This window comes from Leuresthes tenuis, unplaced genomic scaffold (assembly GCF_036924035.1).
Source record: "Leuresthes tenuis unplaced genomic scaffold, fLeuTen1.0.hap1 SCAF_205, whole genome shotgun sequence".
NCBI lineage: Eukaryota > Metazoa > Chordata > Actinopteri > Atheriniformes > Atherinopsidae > Leuresthes > Leuresthes tenuis.
In genome coordinates this window covers 31,148-54,379 of record NW_027325559.1, presented here as the reverse complement: position 1 = coordinate 54,379, position 23,232 = coordinate 31,148, and the positions used below count along the sequence as shown (strand labels likewise).

General features: G+C 42.1%; 6 non-coding genes across 6 annotated transcripts; all 6 read right to left on the bottom strand.

Moving 5' to 3' along the window:
• Nucleotides 1–260: 260 nt before the first annotated feature.
• Nucleotides 261–334, bottom strand: trnan-guu (transfer RNA asparagine (anticodon GUU)). Its single transcript has one exon. It is a non-coding gene; the product is annotated as a tRNA-Asn (tRNA).
• A 3,414-nt stretch (nucleotides 335–3,748) lies between these two features.
• On the bottom strand, nucleotides 3,749–3,822 carry trnan-guu (transfer RNA asparagine (anticodon GUU)). Its single transcript has one exon. It is a non-coding gene; the product is annotated as a tRNA-Asn (tRNA).
• Nucleotides 3,823–7,210: 3,388 nt separating this feature from the next.
• Nucleotides 7,211–7,284, bottom strand: trnan-guu (transfer RNA asparagine (anticodon GUU)). Its single transcript has one exon. It is a non-coding gene; the product is annotated as a tRNA-Asn (tRNA).
• A 3,395-nt stretch (nucleotides 7,285–10,679) lies between these two features.
• Nucleotides 10,680–10,753, bottom strand: trnan-guu (transfer RNA asparagine (anticodon GUU)). Its single transcript has one exon. It is a non-coding gene; the product is annotated as a tRNA-Asn (tRNA).
• Nucleotides 10,754–14,173: 3,420 nt separating this feature from the next.
• trnan-guu (transfer RNA asparagine (anticodon GUU)) lies at nucleotides 14,174–14,247 on the bottom strand. The gene has a single exon. It is a non-coding gene; the product is annotated as a tRNA-Asn (tRNA).
• Nucleotides 14,248–17,540: 3,293 nt separating this feature from the next.
• trnan-guu (transfer RNA asparagine (anticodon GUU)) lies at nucleotides 17,541–17,614 on the bottom strand. Its single transcript has one exon. It is a non-coding gene; the product is annotated as a tRNA-Asn (tRNA).
• Nucleotides 17,615–23,232: the final 5,618 nt, after the last annotated feature.

The following is a 23,232-nucleotide window of genomic DNA, read 5'->3' as shown; positions in this document are numbered from 1 at the left end:
GGAATGGAAGTTATTGGAGGACCCACTCTAACCACAGAGCCTGATAGGTTGTGGGTACAGTGGGACACGTTACCCCGGCGGCTTTGGATTTGCTACCAAACATACAACTGGTTGCTTAGCAGTCGATAGAAAAAATGTCCTACTCGGTTGTAAAGGACGGGGCCGGAGCCCGTAGAAAGAGATATATACGCAGACCGTGTTCTGAAGACATGGCAGCAGTATGTCTGAGTTACCAACGATCTGTTGGCAAACAACACACTCGTCCCTGTGTGGGCTCGAACCACCAACCTTTCGGTTAACAGCCGAACGCGCTGGCCGATTGCGCCACAGAGACTCAATGGACAGTGTAATAATTGTGTCTGAAAATCATTATCCTCCCGAGACCCGGCAATTCATTTTTGTCCTCTGTGCATGACATGAGTCTGAGACCTCTAAGTCAGGCATAACTTATAAAATCTATCTGAGTCCTACTGTCCCTCTCAGAGGACATCCTGGGCTCTGTTTTGCTGCCCCAGTTGTGGGGATGTGGCCAACATATCACATGCACTGTCTTTTGAAAATGGCGGGAATTTCAACGTCCATGTTTTACAGAAACAAGAGAGGTTAGTCGACAATGTTTTGCAGATATCATGTTTCTATTGTTAAAAATCTATTTTTTCTTTAATATCAAAGTCTTTACTTCAATTTAGTAACATTTTTATAAAGACAGTATTTTTAACCCTTTCAAAACATAACTTCTATGTAATGTCCTTTGTAGTGGACATCAGGACTTACTAACCCCCATTTTTAATACATCAGGGAGCAGAGGGCTAAGTGAGGCAGAGAAGATTTTGCTATGAGTTGTGGAGGGAGATTCAGATTTGATGAGATGGATGAGGCCCAGAGAGAGGAGGAAGATGAAAGTTCAGAGGAGGATACTGCAGCTGTTGAGGAGCCTGAGCCTGAGCCCGAAAAAACCCATCGTGTGTTATGGATCAGTAGCAATGTGTAAGCTCGTGTTTTGAAGTTTATTACAGTGTGTAGCAATGGAAATGAGAGCAGTTTTAGTTCACACTCTTGTTCTAACACACACACAGGCACAGTGCACAATCAGTTAAAAACTTGATATGGCAAACTACTGACCATATTGATTTAAATATTCAATAATACATCTGCTGAAAGAGCATTGAACTTATACCTCCCCTTTCTTTATCACTTAAGTTTCAACCCTATTGTGGAAGACAGTAATTCTAATGACAACACTGGACACATCCATCAGAACTGGAAGCCCTCTGACTACTTCCAACAGCACATCGATGACCAAGTTTTTAAAGAAATGTCAGAACGAACAAACAATCGGGAGATGTTGATCACTGGAGGAAGTCTAAAAACCACACCAGAGGAGCTGAAAACCTTCTTTGGCATGTCTATGTACATGGCATGCCTCGGATACCCTAGGATCCGGATGTACTGGGCGGCAAAGACAAGGGTCCCAGTTATAGCTGATGCAATGAGTCGAGACAGATTCTTCAAGATCAGGCAGTCCATCAAAGTCACAAATGATCTTGATGTCTCTGATGAGGAGAAGAAGCGTGATCCCCTCTGGAAGGTGAGATCTCTCTTAAACAGAGTGTCTGTTTAATCTGCCTAGGCCAGGGAAGGCATTTGTAGATGAGCAGATAATTCCATTCACAGGCCGGTGTCCTGTACGACAGTTTATGCCCGGAAAACCAAACCCCACAGGACTGAAAGTATTTCTCCTTGCCAGTCCCAATGGTCTGGTACTGGAGCTTGAAGTGTACAAAGGCAAGAATACGTTCACTGTTGACCAACAACTTGGAATCAGAGGGAATCTAGTCTCCAGGTTGGCACAGTCTCTTTCAACAGGAACACACCTGTATTTTGACAGGTATTTCACCTCCATCAAGCTACAGGATAGCTTGAAAACAAATGGTCTCCTGGGTACGGGGACCATTATGAAGAATTGAATCTCTGCACCATGCAAATCAAAGATGTCAGATGACACCAAACGAAACAACAAAAAACAAGGAAGAGGTAAATCTGAAATGGTTGTTAAAAAACCATCTGAGGTTGCCGTGACAAAGTGGCAGGATAACAAGGCAGTCTTGATGGCCTCCACTGTCCATGGGATAGAGCCTCAGGACAGTTGCATGAGATGGTCAGCAAAAGAGAAGCTCCATGTTACTGTGCCTCGACCAGCTGTTGAAGCTGAATACAACAAAAACATGGGCGGCTACGTTTTGTGCGACCGCATGATCAGCTTCTATCCTATGTCAAGCCGCACAAGAAAATGGATCCGTACAGTCCTGCATTTTGTTGACCTGGCAGCTGGATCGAGTACAGGTCAGACCACCAAGTCTCTGGAAAACCAGAGAAAGAGAGGCTGCAGTATTTCAACTTCAAGCTGCTGCTGGCTGAGGAGATGATTGCTCAGGCACAGGGAGATCACAAGGCTGACAATGTGGCCAGTGACGATGAAGAGATGAGTACTGATGAAGAGTACATTCCAACAAAGAAGAGGAGGCCTGTTGAACCTCAGCCCAATGCCAATGTCCAAAAATACGGGGCAGTCCATGTGCCAAAGATGGAGGAGGCTGCTCATTCATCACGGTGCAGAAGAGAGGGATGCAAAGGAAAAACATCTGTCAAGTGCATCGAGCATAACATGTTTCTGTGTGTTTCAAAGGCCAAAAACTGTTTCCTGTTGTACCATTCATGATACGCTGTGATTTGGAGCTGTATGTGATGCCGTAAATTTGAGTATTCAAACATTGTTGGGTGTTCTGCTAAGTTTAAATTCTTGTTCAAATGTTTATTGTGGGGAGTACCAGTAGGGATATTCCAGTAAATATGTGTTTATTTTGGTGCCATGTTTAACTAACCCTGTTTGGTAGTTTGAAGAGTTGACAGTGAGAAATTGCGATAGTATAGGTCAGACAGAAATGTGCTGATTTCCTCCCTCATGTAAAATAGCCAGATCATTCAGATGTCTTCATCTATTTTAATGTTTATGAAATAAGAAGATTTTTTAAAAGAAATCCACATGAAAATGAATTCGGTATTATAACAATACATCATTACATTTTATATCAAACAAGACCCGATGTCCACCACAAGGGACAGTCCAGAAAAAATAAATAGACAATGTTTTTGAAAAAAAATTGTTGCAGTATGTTTCTTTCAACCACAATACTTAAATTATCATTAAAATATCAAAAAAGCAAAAAAATTTTCCTCTTAGTCCCTCATGGCATACTAATAACCATTTGAATGATAAAGAATCAATGTAAGTACCTAAGATGACTTTATTAAGATTACTTTATTGTCATGTAGTCACACGAAATGACTCTCCGCATCTGACTCATCCAGGTTGGCACCTGTTGAACACACACATGCACGGGGTGACACACCTCATGGAGACAGATGCCATACACTGGAGCGGTGGGGCAGCCAATTACAGCGCCCGGGGAGCATGGGGGGTACGGAGCGGCGAGATTAGGAATGGAAGTTATTGGAGGACCCACTCTAACCACAGAGCCTGATAGGTTGTGGGTACAGTGGGACACGTTACACCGGCGGCTTTGGATTTGCTACCAAACATACAACTGGTTGCTTAGCAGTCGATAGAAAAAATGTCCTACTCGGTTGTAAAGGACGGGGCCGGAGAAAAAGATATATACGCAGACCGTGTTCTGAAGACATGGCAGCAGTATGTCTGAGTTACCAACGATCCGTTGGTAAACACACTCGTCCCTGGGTGGGCTCGAACCACCAACCTTTCGGTTAACAGCCGAACGCGCTGGCCGATTGCGCCACAGAGACTCGATGGACAGTGTAATAATTGTGTCTGAAAATCATTATCCTCCCGAGACCCGGCAATTCATTTTTGTCCTCTGTGCAGGACATGAGTCTGAGACCTCTAAGTCAGGCATAACTTATAAAATCTATCTGAGTCCTACTGTCCCTCTCAGAGGACATCCTGGGCTCTGTTTTGCTGCCCCAGTTGTGGGGATGTGGCCAAAATGGCGGGAATTTCAACGTCCATGTTTTACAGAAACAAGAGAGGTTAGTCGACAATGTTTTGCAGATATCATGTTTCTATTGTTAAAAATCTATTTTTTCTTTAATATCAAAGTCTTTACTTCAATTTAGTAACATTTTTATAAAGACAGTATTTTTAACCCTTTCAAAACATAACTTCTATGTAATGTCCTTTGTAGTGGACATCAGGACTTACTAACCCCCATTTTTAATACATCAGGGAGCAGAGGGCTAAGTGAGGCAGAGAGGATTTTGCTATGAGTTGTGGAGGGAGATTCAGATTTGATGAGATGGATGAGGCCCAGAGAGAGGAGGAAGATGAAAGTTCAGAGGAGGATACTGCAGCTGTTGAGGAGCCTGAGCCTGAGCCCGAAAAAACCCATCGTGTGTTATGGATCAGTAGCAATGTGTAAGCTCGTGTTTTGAAGTTTATTACAGTGTGTAGCAATGGAAATGAGAGCAGTTTTAGTTCACACTCTTGTTCTAACACACACACAGGCACAGTGCACAATCAGTTAAAAACTTGATATGGCAAAATACTGACCATATTGATTTAAATATTCAATAATACATCTGCTGAAAGAGCATTGAACTTATACCTCTCCTTTCTTTATCACTTAAGTTTCAACCCTATTGTGGAAGACAGTAATTCTAATGACAACACTGGACACATCCATCGGAACTGGAAGCCCTCTGACTACTTCCAACAGCACATCGATGACCACGTTTTTAAAGAAATGTCAGAACGAACAAACAATCAGGAGATGTTGATCACTGGAGGAAGTCTAAAAACCACACCAGAGGAGCTGAAAACCTTCTTTGGCATGTCTATGTACATGGCATGCCTCGGATACCCTAGGATCCGGATGTACTGGGCGGCAAAGACAAGGGTCCCAGTTATAGCTGATGCAATGAGTCGAGACAGATTCTTCAAGATCAGGCAGTCCATCAAAGTCACAAATGATCTTGATGTCTCTGATGAGGAGAAGAAGCGTGATCCCCTCTGGAAGGTGAGACCTCTCTTAAACAGAGTGTCTGTTTAATCTGCCTAGGCCAAGGAAGGCATTTGTAGATGAGCAGATAATTCCATTCACAGGCCGGTGTCCTGTACGACAGTTTGTGCCCGGAAAACCAAACCCCACAGGGCTGAAAGTATTTCTCCTTGCCAGTCCCAATGGTCTGGTACTGGAGTTTGAAGTGTACAAAGGCAAGAATACGTTCACTGTTGACCAACATCTTGGAATCAGAGGGAATGCAATCTCCAGGTTGGGACAGTCTCTTTCAACAGGAACACACCTGTATTTTGACAGGTATTTCACCTCCATCAAGCTACTGGATAGCTTGAAAACAAATGGTCTCCTGGGTACGGGGACCATTATGAAGAGTAGAATCTCTGCACCATGCAAATCAAAGATGTCAGATGACACCAAACGAAACAACAAAAAACAAGGAAGAGGTAAATCTGAAATGGTTGTTAAAAAACCATCTGAGGTTGCCGTGACAAAGTGGCAGGATAACAAGGCTGTCTTGATGGCCTCCACTGTCCGTTGGATAGAGCCCCAGGACAGTTGCATGAGATGGTCAGCAAAAGAGAAACTCCATGTTACTGTACCTCGACCAGCTGTTGTAGCTGAATACAACAAAAACATGGGCGGCTTCGATTTGTGCGACCGCATGATCAGCTTCTATCCTATGTCAAGCCGCACAAGAAAATGGATCCTTACAGTCCTGCATTTTGTTGACCTGGCAGCTGGATCGAGTACAGGTCAGACCACCAAGTCTCTGGAAAACCAGAGAAAAAGAGGCTGCAGTATTTCGACTTCAAGCTGCTGCTGGCTGAGGAGATGATTGCTCAGGCACAGGGAGATCACAAGGCTGACAATGTGGCCAGTGACGATGAAGAGATGAGTACTGATGAAGAGTACATTCCAACAAAGAAGAGGAGGCCTGTTGAACCTCAGCCCAATGCCAATGTCCAAAAATACAGGGCAGTCCATTTGCCAAAGATGGAGGAGGCTGCTCATTCATCACGGTGCAGAAGAGAGGGATGCAAAGGAAAAACATCTGTCAAGTGCATCGAGCATAAAATGTTTCTGTGTGTTTCAAAGGCCAAAAACTGTTTCCTGTTGTACCATTCATGATACACTGTGATTTGGAGCTGTGTGTGATGCCGTAAATTTGAGTATTCAAACATTGTTGGGTGTTCTGCTAAGTTTAAATTCTTGTTCAAATGTTTATTGTGGGGAGTACCAGTAAGGATATTCCAGTAAATATGTGTTTATTTTGGTGCCATGTTTAACTAACCCTGTTTGGTAGTTTGAAGAGTTGACAGTGAGAAATTGCGATAGTATAGGTCAGACAGAAATGTGCTGATTTCCTCCCTCATGTAAAATAGCCAGATCATTCAGATGTCTTCATCTATTTTAATGTTTATGAAATAAGAAGATTTTTGAAAAGAAATCCACATGAAAATGAATTCGGTATTATAACATTACATCATTACATTTTATATCAAACAAGACCCGATGTCCACCACAAGGGACAGTCCAGAAAAAATAAATAGACAATGTTTTTGAAAAAAAATTGTTGCAGTATGTTTCTTTCAACCACAATACTTAAATTATCATTAAAATATCAACAAAGCAAAATTGTTTTCCTCTGAGTCTCTCATGGCATACTAATAACCATTTGAATGATAAAGAATCAATGTAAGTACCTAAGATGACTTTATTAAGATTACTTTATTGTCATGTAGTCCCACGAAATGACTCTCCGCATCTGACTCATCCAGGTTGGCACCTGTTGAACACACACATGCACGGGGTGACACACTCATGGAGACAGATGCCATACACTGGAGCGGTGGGGCAGCCAATTACAGCTCCCAGGGAGCATGGGGGGTACGGAGCGGCGAGATTAGGAATGGAAGTTATTGGAGGACCCACTCTAACCACAGAGCCTGATAGGTTGTGGGTACAGTGGGACACGTTACACCGGCGGCTTTGGATTTGCTACCAAACATACAACTGGTTGCTTAGCAGTCGATAGAAAAAATGTCCTACTCGGTTGTAAAGGACGGGGCCGGAGAAAGAGATATATACGCAGACCGTGTTCTGAAGACATGGCAGCAGTATGTCTGAGTTACCAACGATCCGTTGGTAAACACACTCGTCCCTGGGTGGGCTCGAACCACCAACCTTTCGGTTAACAGCCGAACGCGCTGGCCGATTGCGCCACAGAGACTCGATGGACAGTGTAATAATTGTGTCTGAAAATCATTATCCTCCCGAGACCCGGCAATTCATTTTTGTCCTCTGTGCAGGACATGAGTCTGAGACCTCTAAGTCAGGCATAACTTATAAAATCTATCTGAGTCCTACTGTCCCTCTCAGAGGACATCCTGGGCTCTGTTTTGCTGCCCCAGTTGTGGGGATGTGGCCAAAATGGCGGGAATTTCAACGTCCATGTTTTACAGAAACAAGAGAGGTTAGTCGACAATGTTTTGCAGATATCATGTTTCTATTGTTAAAAATCTATTTTTTCTTTAATATCAAAGTCTTTACTTCAATTTAGTAACATTTTTATAAAGACAGTATTTTTAACCCTTTCAAAACATAACTTCTATGTAATGTCCTTTGTAGTGGACATCAGGACTTACTAACCCCCATTTTTAATACATCAGGGAGCAGAGGGCTAAGTGAGGCAGAGAGGATTTTGCTATGAGTTGTGGAGGGAGATTCAGATTTGATGAGATGGATGAGGCCCAGAGAGAGGAGGAAGATGAAAGTTCAGAGGAGGATACTGCAGCTGTTGAGGAGCCTGAGCCTGAGCCCGAAAACACCCATCGTGTGTTATGGATCAGTAGCAATGTGTAAGCTCGTGTTCTGAAGTTTCTTACAGTGTTTAGCAATGGAAATGAGAGCAGTTTTAGTTCACACTGTTGTTCTAACACACACACAGGCACAGTGCACAATCAGTTAAAAACTTGATATGGCAAACTACTGACCATATTGATTTAAATATTCAATAATACATCTGCTCAAAGAGCATTGAACTTATACCTCTCCTTTCTTTATCACTTAAGTTTCAACCCTATTGTGGAAGACAGTAATTCTAATGACAACACTGGACACATCCATCGGAACTGGAAGCCCTCTGACTACTTCCAACAGCACATCGATGACCAAGTTTTTAAAGAAATGTCAGAACGAACAAACAATCGGGAGATGTTGATCACTAGAGGAAGTCTAAAAACCACACCAGAGGAGCTGAAAACCTTCTTTGGCATGTCTATGTACATGGCATGCCTCGGATACCCTAGGATCCGGATGTACTGGGCGGCAAAGACAAGGGTCCCAGTTATAGCTGATGCAATGAGTCGAGACAGATTCTTCAAGATCAGGCAGTCCATCAAAGTCACAAATGATCTTGATGTCTCTGATGAGGAGAAGAAGCGTGATCCCCTCTGGAAGGTGAGACCTCTCTTAAACAGAGCGTCTGTTTAATCTGCCTAGGCCAGGGAAGGCATTTGTAGATGAGCAGATAATTCCATTCACAAGCCGGTGTCCTGTACGACAGTTTGTGCCCGGAAAACCAAACCCCACAGGACTGAAAGTATTTCTCCTTGCCAGTGCCAATGGTCTGGTACTGGAGTTTGAATTGTACAAAGGCAAGAATACGTTCACTGTTGACCAACATCTTGGAATCAGAGGGAATGCAATCTCCAGGTTGGCACAGTCTCTTTCAACAGGAACACACCTGTATTTTGACAGGTATTTCACCTCCATCAAGCTACAGGATAGCTTGAAAACAAATGGTCTCCTGGGTACGGGGACCATTATGAAGAATTGAATCTCTGCACCATGCAAATCAAAGATGTCAGATGACACTAAACAAAAAAACAAAAAACAAGGAAGAGGTAAATCTGAAATGGTTGTTAAAAAACCATCTGAGGTTGCCGTGACAAAGTGGCAGGATAACAAGGCAGTCTTGATGGCCTCCACTGTCCGTGGGATAGAGCCCCAGGACAGTTGCATGAGATGGTCAGCAAAAGAGAAGCTCCATGTTACTGTGCCTCGACCAGCTGTTATAGCTGAATACAACAAAAACATGGGCGGCTTCGATTTGTGCGACCGCATGATCAGCTTCGATCCTATGTCAAGCCGCACAAGAAATGGATCCATACAGTCCTGCATTTTGTTGACCTGGCAGCTGAATCGAGTACAGGTCAGACCACCAAGTCTCTGGAAAACCAGAGAAAGAGAGGCTGCAGTATTTCGACTTCAAGCTGCTGCTGGCTGAGGAGATGATTTCTCAGGCACAGGGAGATCACAAGGCTGACAATGTGGCCAGTGACGATGAAGAGATGAGTACTGATGAAGAGTACATTCCAACAAAGAAGAGGAGGCCTGTTGAACCTCAGCCCAATGCCAATGTCCAAAAATACGGGGCAGTCCATTTGCCAAAGATGGAGGAGGCTGCTCATTCATCACGGTGCAGAAGAGAGGGATGCAAAGGGAAAACATCTGTCAAGTGCATCGAGCATAACATGTTTCTGTGTGTTTCAAAGGCCAAAAAGTGTTTCCTGTTGCACCATTCATGATACGCTGTGATTTGGAGCTGTGTGTGATGCCGTAAATTTGAGTATTCAAACACTGTTGGGTGTTCTGCTAAGTTTAAATTCTTGTTCAAATGTTTATTGTGGGGAGTACCAGTAAGGATATTCCAGTAAATATGTGTTTATTTTGGTGCCATGTTTAACTAACCCTGTTTGGTAGTTTGAAGAGTTGACAGTGAGAAATTGCGATAGTATAGGTCAGACAGAAATGTGCTGATTTCCTCCCTCATGTAAAATAGCCAGATCATTCAGATGTCTTCATCTATTTTAATGTTTATGAAATAAGAAGATTTTTTAAAAGAAATCCACATGAAAATGAATTCGGTATTATAACATTACATTATTACATTTTATATCAAACAAGACCCGATGTTCACCACAAGGGACAGTCCAGAAAAAATAAATAAACAATGCTTTTGAAAAAAAATTGTTGCAGTATGTTTCTTTCAACCGCAATACTTAAATTATCATTAAAATATCAAAAAAGTAAAAACTTTTTTCCTCTTAGTCTCTCATGGCATACTAATAACCATTTGAATGGTAAAGAATCAATGTAAGTAACTAAGATGACTTTATTAAGATTACTTTATTGTCATGTAGTCACACGAAATGACTCTCCGCATCTGACTCATCCAGGTTGGCACCTGTTGAACACACACATGCACGGGGTGACACACTCATGGAGACAGATGCCATACACTGGAGCGGTGGAGCAGCCAATTACAGCGCCCGGGGAGCATGGGGGGTACGGAGCGGCGAGAGTAGGAATGGAAGTTATTGGAGGACCCACTCTAACCACAGAGCCTGATAGGTTGTGGGTACAGTGGGACACGTTACCCCGGCGTTTTTGGATTTGCTACCAAACATACAACTGGTTGCTTAGCAGTCGATAGAAAAAATGTCCTACTCGGTTGTAAAGGACGGGGCCGGAGCCCGTAGAAAGAGATATATACGCAGACCGTGTTCTGAAGACATGGCAGCAGTATGTCTGAGTTACCAACGATCTGTTGGCAAACACACTCGTCCCTGGGTGGGCTCGAACCACCAACCTTTCGGTTAACAGCCGAACGCGCTGGCCGATTGCGCCACAGAGACTCAATGGTCAGTGTAATAATTGTGTCTGAAAATCATTATCCTCCCGAGACCCGGCAATTCATTTTTGTCCTCTGTGCAGGACATGAGTCTGAGACCTCTAAGTCAGGCATAACTTATAAAATCTATCTGAGTCCTACTGTCCCTCTCAGAGGACATCCTGGGCTCTGTTTTGCTGCCCCAGTTGTGGGGATGTGGCCAACATATCACATGCACTGTCTTTTGAAAATGGCGGGAATTTCAACGTCCATGTTTTACAGAAACAAGAGAGGTTAGTCGACAATGTTTTGCAGATATCATGTTTCTATTGTTAAAAATCTATTTTTTCTTTAATATCAAAGTCTTTACTTCAATTTAGTAACATTTTTATAAAGACAGTATTTTTAACCCTTTCAAAACATAACTTCTATGTAATGTCCTTTGTAGTGGACATCAGGACTTACTAACCCCCATTTTTAATACATCAGGGAGCAGAGGGCTAAGTGAGGCAGAGAGGATTTTGCTATGAGTTGTGGAGGGAGATTCAGATTTGATGAGATGGATGAGGCCCAGAGAGAGGAGGAAGATGAAAGTTCAGAGGAGGATACTGCAGCTGTTGAGGAGCCTGAGCCTGAGCCCGAAAACACCCATCGTGTGTTATGGATCAGTAGCAATGTGTAAGCTCGTGTTCTGAAGTTTCTTACAGTGTTTAGCAATGGAAATGAGAGCAGTTTTAGTTCACACTGTTGTTCTAACACACACACAGGCACAGTGCACAATCAGTTAAAAACTTGATATGGCAAACTACTGACCATATTGATTTAAATATTCAATAATACATCTGCTCAAAGAGCATTGAACTTATACCTCTCCTTTCTTTATCACTTAAGTTTCAACCCTATTGTGGAAGACAGTAATTCTAATGACAACACTGGACACATCCATCGGAACTGGAAGCCCTCTGACTACTTCCAACAGCACATCGATGACCAAGTTTTTAAAGAAATGTCAGAACGAACAAACAATCGGGAGATGTTGATCACTAGAGGAAGTCTAAAAACCACACCAGAGGAGCTGAAAACCTTCTTTGGCATGTCTATGTACATGGCATGCCTCGGATACCCTAGGATCCGGATGTACTGGGCGGCAAAGACAAGGGTCCCAGTTATAGCTGATGCAATGAGTCGAGACAGATTCTTCAAGATCAGGCAGTCCATCAAAGTCACAAATGATCTTGATGTCTCTGATGAGGAGAAGAAGCGTGATCCCCTCTGGAAGGTGAGACCTCTCTTAAACAGAGCGTCTGTTTAATCTGCCTAGGCCAGGGAAGGCATTTGTAGATGAGCAGATAATTCCATTCACAAGCCGGTGTCCTGTACGACAGTTTGTGCCCGGAAAACCAAACCCCACAGGACTGAAAGTATTTCTCCTTGCCAGTGCCAATGGTCTGGTACTGGAGTTTGAATTGTACAAAGGCAAGAATACGTTCACTGTTGACCAACATCTTGGAATCAGAGGGAATGCAATCTCCAGGTTGGCACAGTCTCTTTCAACAGGAACACACCTGTATTTTGACAGGTATTTCACCTCCATCAAGCTACAGGATAGCTTGAAAACAAATGGTCTCCTGGGTACGGGGACCATTATGAAGAATTGAATCTCTGCACCATGCAAATCAAAGATGTCAGATGACACTAAACAAAAAAACAAAAAACAAGGAAGAGGTAAATCTGAAATGGTTGTTAAAAAACCATCTGAGGTTGCCGTGACAAAGTGGCAGGATAACAAGGCAGTCTTGATGGCCTCCACTGTCCGTGGGATAGAGCCCCAGGACAGTTGCATGAGATGGTCAGCAAAAGAGAAGCTCCATGTTACTGTGCCTCGACCAGCTGTTATAGCTGAATACAACAAAAACATGGGCGGCTTCGATTTGTGCGACCGCATGATCAGCTTCTATCCTATGTCAAGCCGCACAAGAAATGGATCCATACAGTCCTGCATTTTGTTGACCTGGCAGCTGAATCGAGTACAGGTCAGACCACCAAGTCTCTGGAAAACCAGAGAAAGAGAGGCTGCAGTATTTCGACTTCAAGCTGCTGCTGGCTGAGGAGATGATTTCTCAGGCACAGGGAGATCACAAGGCTGACAATGTGGCCAGTGACGATGAAGAGATGAGTACTGATGAAGAGTACATTCCAACAAAGAAGAGGAGGCCTGTTGAACCTCAGCCCAATGCCAATGTCCAAAAATACGGGGCAGTCCATTTGCCAAAGATGGAGGAGGCTGCTCATTCATCACGGTGCAGAAGAGAGGGATGCAAAGGGAAAACATCTGTCAAGTGCATCGAGCATAACATGTTTCTGTGTGTTTCAAAGGCCAAAAAGTGTTTCCTGTTGCACCATTCATGATACGCTGTGATTTGGAGCTGTGTGTGATGCCGTAAATTTGAGTATTCAAACACTGTTGGGTGTTCTGCTAAGTTTAAATTCTTGTTCAAATGTTTATTGTGGGGAGTACCAGTAAGGATATTCCAGTAAATATGTGTTTATTTTGGTGCCATGTTTAACTAACCCTGTTTGGTAGTTTGAAGAGTTGACAGTGAGAAATTGCGATAGTATAGGTCAGACAGAAATGTGCTGATTTCCTCCCTCATGTAAAATAGCCAGATCATTCAGATGTCTTCATCTATTTTAATGTTTATGAAATAAGAAGATTTTTTAAAAGAAATCCACATGAAAATGAATTCGGTATTATAACATTACATTATTACATTTTATATCAAACAAGACCCGATGTCCACCACAAGGGACAGTCCAGAAAAAATAAATAAACAATGCTTTTGAAAAAAAATTGTTGCAGTATGTTTCTTTCAACCGCAATACTTAAATTATCATTAAAATATCAAAAAAGTAAAAACTTTTTTCCTCTTAGTCTCTCATGGCATACTAATAACCATTTGAATGGTAAAGAATCAATGTAAGTAACTAAGATGACTTTATTAAGATTACTTTATTGTCATGTAGTCACACGAAATGACTCTCCGCATCTGACTCATCCAGGTTGGCACCTGTTGAACACACACATGCACGGGGTGACACACTCATGGAGACAGATGCCATACACTGGAGCGGTGGAGCAGCCAATTACAGCGCCCGGGGAGCATGGGGGGTACGGAGCGGCGAGAGTAGGAATGGAAGTTATTGGAGGACCCACTCTAACCACAGAGCCTGATAGGTTGTGGGTACAGTGGGACACGTTACCCCGGCGTTTTTGGATTTGCTACCAAACATACAACTGGTTGCTTAGCAGTCGATAGAAAAAATGTCCTACTCGATTGTAAAGGACGGGGCCGGAGCCCGTAGAAAGAGATATATACGCAGACCGTGTTCTGAAGACATGGCAGCAGTATGTCTGAGTTACCAACGATCTGTTGGCAAACACACTCGTCCCTGGGTGGGCTCGAACCACCAACCTTTCGGTTAACAGCCGAACGCGCTGGCCGATTGCGCCACAGAGACTCAATGGTCAGTGTAATAATTGTGTCTGAAAATCATTATCCTCCCGAGACCCGGCAATTCATTTTTGTCCTCTGTGCAGGACATGAGTCTGAGACCTCTAAGTCAGGCATAACTTATAAAATCTATCTGAGTCCTACTGTCCCTCTCAGAGGACATCCTGGGCTCTGTTTTGCTGCCCCAGTTGTGGGGATGTGGCCAACACATCACATGCACTGTCTTTTGAAAATGGCGGGAATTTCAACGTCCATGTTTTACAGAACCAAGAGAGGTTAGTCGACAATGTTTTGCAGATATCATGTTTCTATTGTTAAAAATCTATTTTTTCTTTAATATCAAAGTCTTTACTTCAATTTAGTAACATTTTTATAAAGACAGTATTTTTAACCCTTTCAAAACATAACTTCTATGTAATGTCCTTTGTAGTGGACATCAGGACTTACTAACCCCCATTTTTAATACATCAGGGAGCAGCGGGCTAAGTGAGGCAGAGAAGATTTTGTTATGAGTTGTGGAGGGAGATTCAGATTTGATGAGATGGATGAGGCCCAGAGAGAGGAGGAAGATGAAAGTTCAGAGGAGGATACTGCAGCTGTTGAGGAGCCTGAGCCTGAGCCCGAAAAAACCCATCGTGTGTTATGGATCAGTAGCAATGTGTAAGCTCGTGTTTTGAAGTTTATTACAGTGTGTAGCAATGGAAATGAGAGCAGTTTTAGTTCACACTCTTGTTCTAACACACACACAGGCACAGTGCACAATCAGTTAAAAACTTGATATGGCAAACTACTGACCATATTGATTTAAATATTCAATAATACATCTGCTGAAAGAGCATTGAACTTATACCTCTCCTTTCTTTATCACTTAAGTTTCAACCCTATTGTGGAAGACAGTAATTCTAATGACAACACTGGACACATCCATCAGAACTGGAAGCCCTCTGACTACTTCCAACAGCACATCGATGACAAAGTTTTTAAGGAAATGTCAGAACGAACAAACAATCGGGAGATGTTGATCACTGGAGGAAGTCTAAAAACCACACCAGAGGAGCTGAAAACCTTCTTTGGCATGTCTATGTACATGGCATGCCTCGGATACCCTAGGATCCGGATGTACTGGGCGGCAAAGACAAGGGTCCCAGTTATAGCTGATGCAATGAGTCGAGACAGATTCTTCAAGATCAGGCAGTCCATCAAAGTCACAAATGATCTTGATGTCTCTGATGAGGAGAAGAAGCGTGATCCCCTCTGGAAGGTGAGACCTCTCTTAAACAGAGTGTCTGTTTAATCTGCCTAGGCCAGGGAAGGCATTTGTAGATGAGCAGATAATTCCATTCACAGGCCGGTGTCCTGTACGACAGTTTTTGCCCGGAAAACCAAACCCCACAGGACTGAAAGTATTTCTCCTTGCCAGTCCCAATGGTCTGGTACTGGAGTTCGAAGTGTACAAAGGCAAGAATACGTTCACTGTTGACCAACAACTTGGAATCAGAGGGAATGCAGTCTCCAGGTTGGCACAGTCTCTTTCAACAGGAACACACCTGTATTTTCACAGGTATTTCACCTCCATCAAGCTACAGGATAGCTTGAAAACAAATGGTCTCCTGGGTACGGGGACCATTATGAAGAATTGAATCTCTGCACCATGCAAATCAAAGATGTCAGATGACACCAAACGAAACAACAAAAAACAAGGAAGAGGTAAATCTGAAATGGTTGTTAAAAAACCATCTGAGGTTGCCGTGACAAAGTGGCAGGATAACAAGGCAGTCTTGATGGCCTCCACTGTCCGTGGGATAGAGCCCCAGGACAGTTGCATGAGATGGTCAGCAAAAGAGAAGCTCCATGTTACTGTGCCTCGACCAGCTGTTGTAGCTGAATACAACATTAACATGGGCGGCTACGATTTGTGCGACCGCATGATCAGCTTCTATCCTATGTCATGCCGCACAAGAAAATGGATCCGTACAGTCCTGCATTTTGTTGACCTGGCAGCTGGATCGAGTACAGGTCAGACCACCAAGTCTCTGGAAAACCAAAGAAAGAGAGGCTGCAGTATTTCGACTTCAAGCTGCTGCTGGCTGAGGAGATGATTGCTCAGGCACAGGGAGATCACAAGGCTGACAATGTGGCCAGTGACGATGAAGAGATGAGTACTGATGAAGAGTACATTCCAACAAAGAAGAAGAGGCCTGTTGAACCTCAGCCCAATGCCAATGTCCAAAAATACAGGGCGGTCCATGTGCCAAAGATGGAGGAGGCTGCTCATTCATCACGGTGCAGAAGAGAGGGATGCAAAGGAAAAACATCTGTCAAGTGCATCGAGCATAAAATGTTTCTGTGTGTTTCAAAGGCCAAAAACTGTTTCCTGTTGTACCATTCATGATACGCTGTGATTTGGAGCTGTGTGTGATGCCGTAAATTTGAGTATTCAAACATTGTTGGGTGTTCTGCTAAGTTTAAATTCTTGTTCAAATGTTTATTGTGGGGAGTACCAGTAAGGATATTCCAGTAAATATGTGTTTATTTTGGTGCCATGTTTAACTAACCCTGTTTGGTAGTTTGAAGAGTTGACAGTGAGAAATTGTGATAGTATAGGTCAGACAGAAATGTGCTGATTTCCTCCCTCATGTAAAATAGCCAGATCATTCAGATGTCTTCATCTATTTTAATGTTTATGAAATAAGAAGATTTTTTAAAAGAAATCCACATGAAAATGAATTCGGTATTATAACAATACATCATTAAAATATCAAAAAAGCTAAACTTTTTTCCTCTTAGTCTCTCATGGCATACTAATAACCATTTGAATGGTAAAGAATCGATGTAAGTACCTAAGATGACTTTATTAAGATTACTTTATTGTCATGTAGTCACACGAAATGACTCTCCGCATCTGACTCATCCAGGTTGGCACCTGTTGAACACACACATGCACGGGGTGACACACTCATGGAGACAGATGCCATACACTGGAGCGGTGGGGCAGCCAATTACAGCGCCCGGGGAGCATGGGGGGTACGGAGCGGCGAGAGTAGGAATGGAAGTTATTGGAGGACCCACTCTAACCACAGAGGCTGATCGGTTGTGGGTACAGTGGGACACGTTAACCCGGCGGCTTTGGATTTGCTACCAAACATACAACTGGTTGCTTAGCAGTCGATAGAAAAAGCTTCCTACTCGGTTGTAAAGGACGGGGCCGGAGCCCGTAGAAAGAGATATATACGCAGACAATGTTCTGAAGACATGGCAGCAGTATGTCTGAGTTACCAACTATCTGTTGGTAAACACACTCGTCCCTGGGTGGGCTCGAACCACCAACCTTTCGGTTAACAGCCGAACGCGCTGGCCGATTGCGCCACAGAGACTCTGTCAGCAACTTAATCAACAATGCATAATATGAAAACATATCACCGAATTGTTATCACCACAGAGACCATTTCCGTTCATGCCTTCCAGCTGTGTGAGGAGCATTACTGCCATCTACTGGACTGACTATTAAGCTGCTGGAGTTTTTCCTGCCACAGCCTCTCAGGCACTGATAATGGTGCCTTTTTCTCTTCTTCTGTGATTATATTTTCAGAATACTTTACAGAGTCCTCTTAGTCTCTATTCAGATGTTGGTCCTCTCTATCTTTCATCCAGTTTGTTTGTCTCAGTACATGAAGACAGTCTGAGAGTTGAAAAGGTCAGAGGTCAGTCTGGATGTGCAGGAAAAGCAGCCTCATGGAGCTTCAGGGTTCTGTTAAATAACTACTGAAGTTTGCCCTCCTGTTATTGGATTATGTTAAATAAAGACAAGGGAGTATAACCAGCAGAGCTACTGCATGTACTACTACTCCTATCACTTCCATTGCAGCGTAGAGTCCGGTCCCTCCTGAAATGTCTGGCTGTGGACTCTCAGTCGGTCTCTGAGGTTGGGAGTGATCAGCAGCTGCTGTAAAGGACAAAACATGAAGGTGATTTATGGAAATAGAAAACATTTCCCTCATCATTAGTAGCTGTTAGTAATTCTTCATCTGCTGTCAGAGAAACTGTTGTTCTGCCGCATTTTGTCTGTTTTCTCTTCATTTGCTTTGAGTTTTGGATTTTGTGTTGACAGCTGACAGAATAAAATGTTGTGGATACTGTTCATATGTATGAGTCTATATGAACAACAAAACAACACAAACAGAGACAGTTGGTTCTCAGCTACTTTAAACTCTGAGCTGGATAAACTGTGTTAGTTCTGTAGTGGTTCTTCATGGCTAACTACTGGAACATCTGAGCTTTAAATCTCATGTTAACCCTCAGCAGGAAAAAGCTCCAAATGAACAAGAACCAGCAGTAAAAATCTTAAGGAGATTAAATCCACGATGTGAACTCACCAGTGACGCTGAGTCGACATCTTCCAAAGCTGAAGACACAATCAGTCTTCACTTCACACACATACAGACCAGAGTCCTCAGTCCTGAGCCTGGACACATGAAGTCTGATTCGTCCTTCTCTGAGGGCGTCTTTGTCACTCTGGACTCGTCCTGCAAACTGTTCATCCTGAGACTCTGACACCTCAACACCTCCATGAACATGATACAGGAATAAGACTCTGTGATCAGTTATCAGGTTCCAGATGATATACAGGGAGCTCCAGGAGCTGTCAGCTTTGGATGTGAACATCCACTCCAGAGTGATGTTGTGCTCCTCCTCTGCCTGATAGGAGCTCTGTGGCACATTCACTTCAAATGTTGCTGCTGAGGAGACAGAGAGGGAAAGAGAGGAGCAGACACTCTTTCACATGTGATAGCAATAATCTGCATTATCTAAGCAAACACAGAAGATGATCAAAGCAAGGCCGTAACTACCATAGAGGACACCAAGGTCGTGTCCTCGGTATTTAAAAAAAAAATGTTTTGCTTAAATTGTGGTGATTTTATATTTGAATAGCCAAGAGTAGCATGACTGTTTAATAGAACAGTGGCCCAGTTTGGGCAGATGTGCTGCGCGTCATCAACATCATATGGTCTATATGGTAACTACCACACACATGTCGGACTTCAGTCACTGGAAGAGGAGCTCATTAAACTAAGAATGTAGGTGGAGAGCAGTTTAAGTGGTAGATGCCTGTGAGAAAAAAATGCATTTTAATGTGGAGATATTTTTTTTGCAGCCCAGCGTACTACTCAGATAGGAAGGACACATCAAATCAAAGTTTAATTTTGGTTAACTCAGTCAGTACCGGTCGTCAATCAATTTCCACCGGTTGAGTCAACATTCATTTTGCGACTGATTGAAAATTAAAAGTTTATTCAGTGTTGATTTCCCAATGTTGGATGCTGAACCTGTTATATATTTCTGCCAGATGCCGGAGCACAACGCAGGAAAACTGCACAGAGCAGGTCGTGCCGGATAGGAACTCGTATGCAGAAACAAAATAAAACATCCGGTTAATTTTCAAAATAATAATAATAAATACTTTTCTGTGGTAACTTGCCCTTACTTCATTAGTCACCATAATGGTCCTTCAAAAAGCCTAATTTTTACCTCAAATTTCAAAAGCTCCGCACTGCCCAAGGTTTTTTAAGATTTCTGACACATCTGAAAATATGATGATGAAATGGCGTCTTGTTTTTTATTTCTATCAGTTTAGTATTTGACTGTGTTTATAGATTCAAGAGTTTTATTTGTCACATACATAATCATACATAATACAATGTGCAGTGAAATTTTCTTTTTACCTGCTACCAAGAATTAAGGATAAGAATTTAAATAGAAATATGTTGAATAAAAAAAAACCGTGGCACAGTAATTCCACACAAAACAATAAAATAAGAAAAATGCTTCAGTAAAAGTGTAGGATATTAAAATAAAAGTGTAAAAATTTACAATATTAACAAAATTATTGATGTAAGCATTAAGGTGCAGGTGAGTGAGATAGTCGAGTTTTTTGCATTCTTCACTAAAGGGAAAACAGGATAGGGAGGAAAAGGCTGAGCCAAACCAAGCTCATCTTTGGGCCAAGCAGCAAGAAGAGGAGCAGAGATAAAGGGAGAGCAGGTACTATAAAAGGAAGAGACTATGCCAGACCTGTATACGTTTTAAAAGTCAGCTGTTTAATGCATGATAATTGAAGTATTGTGTAAGATTATAATAGAAATATGTTCAAAAGCTGGTTTTCCTTAAGAAGAGTGAACAGATTAGGCACTATCATCAACATGATAGTGTAATAGGGCTTGGGTATCTATTTTAAATACTGAAGGAAATATGAAGCATTTGTTTACAGTATATTATCCCTCTGTCCCAGGACAATTCATTTTTTTTTATTCCTAATCCATGACCTGATGAAATTCATTCTCCAGTTTTAAATCATTTAGGATGAGGCTGATGTTCTCTGATAACAAACAAAACAAATAAACCTAAAGGTCATTATGATGTTGTTATTGTTTCTTTAAGACTCTGAAAATGGACAGATTTAAATAATGGAATTAAAAAAACTTCCAGGGGAGCCGGCCCCTGAACCCGACTAGAAGTTCTGACTCATGACCTCAGTATTTTTTGGGCCCTGGTGGTAGTCCACTTCCAGCTCCACCTCCACCTCCACGGCCCTTGAAGAAGGCTCCGTACCCCCCATGCTCCCCGGGCGCTGTAATTGGCTGCCCCACCGCTCCAGTGTATGGCATCTGTCTCCATGAGTGTGTGACCCTGTGCATGTGTGTGTTCAACAGGTCCCAACCTGGATGGGTCAAATGCGGAGGAGTAATATTAAATTAAATCATTTTAGTTATTTACATTGATCCTCTATCATTCAAATGGTTATTAGTATGCCATGAGACTAAAGTGAAAGAAAGTTTACCAGTTTTGACAATAATTAAAACCAGATTCATTCTGCGGGAGGCTCCCTGGGGTTATAATTGCAAGACAGTTTCTCCTGAAATGCCTCAAGTCAAGATGAAGCACAGGTCTGCTCCTCAGGCTTTGTGGACTCTTCTTTTATAACAAACCTTTACACAGAAAACTGTGAAAATGTGGTTCCTCCTCTCCAGTACCCCCGAATAGACCTTACCAGGGAGGCTGAGGAGTGTGATCCCGTTATTCCTGTCTGACATACATATTCTTACAATTTGAATTCATTGAAGTCTGTTAAAAATGAGAAATGTGTTTTTATGTCCAATAACGTTCTTTTAAATATTTGATGCTAATGATAAAAGCTCCATGATGTCAGATTTTATGTTCAAAGCAGAACATGTGAAACAGAAAAAAAAGTGAACTTTGACTTAACAGCATACATGTGTAACTGTGCTGTCGACACAGTGATGTAAACACCAGATAAAGAGAGAGAATGAGCTTTTTACTGTCGGACTGTGTTGACTAAAGTGAGGACAGAAAACAACAGACTGAGCGAACAAAGAGAAAATCAGGAGCCTGCAGGGAAATCTTGCCGCACAGCTGAAAGTTTCTCCTTTAAACAGAGAAGTTTCAGTATTTTCCTGTTTTCACCACACTGCTGAATGAGTTCAGGTGTTGATGCTGATCAGTGTTTCCTGAATCTTTCTGTTCTGTTGAAGAGTACTTTTTGTTGTGAATGATGTTGTCAGATTGGTGAATAAAATCTACTCTTTGTTCCACTGTCTTTATATAGAAAGTCCAAGATCTTTAATCCTTCCCCAGGCAAGAGGAAACATGGCTCTGATGAGGCTAAAGAACACGAGCAACAATTTACTAAAAGTTTATTGAACTTTTTGCATCGTTTCATTCCAACAAATTGTCACAGTCTGCTATAGAAGTTTATGTTATGTCAGTTTGTTTAATCATGGTTTCAGTTATGTTCTAGTCCTGTTTTTCCCCTGCCACCTCAGTTCACTCAAGTCACCTGGTTAATTGTTCACAGCTGCACCTCATTCACTGATCACTCCCTCCACAGTATTTAGTCTTCTGGTTTCCTTTCAGTCACGGCAGAATCCTTACCTCACTATCCCTTCATGCTTCCATGACACAGATAAGTCTTGTTTTGCCGATCTCAGTCTTGTTTTGTTTCTCATGGTTTTGTTATTTAATAGTTTAGTGTTTTTGATAATCCGGCTCAGCTGCGTTTTTTTGTTCTTGCTCCTTGTCCCCTTTTTTGTTAATAAACCTTGTTCCGTTAGAAAGAACTGCATCTGGGTCCTACCTCTCCGAACCGTGACACAAATACTCCTGCAGTTAAAGTGTTCCACACATACGTTATCTAACTTTTTAAACAAAATCACATGTATACATATATTTAATTTCTATTGAGAAATGCAGCAGAGCACCAGAGTTTCCTCATGTGTAAGAGGATGGAGGTGAGTTTGATGGGTCAAACACACAAAAAACACCTGAGCAGTCAGATCAAGCAGCTTTAAGCAGCTTGGTGGTTTTACTCTCTTTGGCTCCACTTTCTCAAGATGTCCTCTGCTGCGTCCAGAGTGGAGTCCTCCTGTTAGACACTAATTCATATGCTGATGTACATTCCAGCTGTCGTGACACTAAACAGGGAAACTCATCTTTTAACACCAGTAAAATCTATTCATGGTTCATATATTTTGACCTGTTTTGACTCCCCCTGTAAGCATGTAGTGTTCTAACCCTTCACACTGTGCGGTCAATGCTTGTTCCTTTCAAAAAGGAGTGTATCAACTCTATGTAAGCACAGTGCATAAATATGTACAATAAAAGGGGAAATCAAACCCTCAACAATATCAAAAATACCTTATTTGTCTTTGGAAGAATAACTTTTGATGAAAATGACCTTTTAATTGTTTCTTATTTTGATAAAAGAATCCAAACAAATTTGTAATTATTTTTTTTTTACGTTTTATTTGATTTAAACACAATCAATGTAATAATAATTTGTGTAGGATCTTATTCATATTCTTATTTGAATGACACAATAATGCTCTGAACAGTTGTGAGAACAATGCACTGATACTTTCAGTCAGTGCAGTTGTTCAGGATGAAAAGATAGAGCCGTACAAAAGATAGATACATTTGA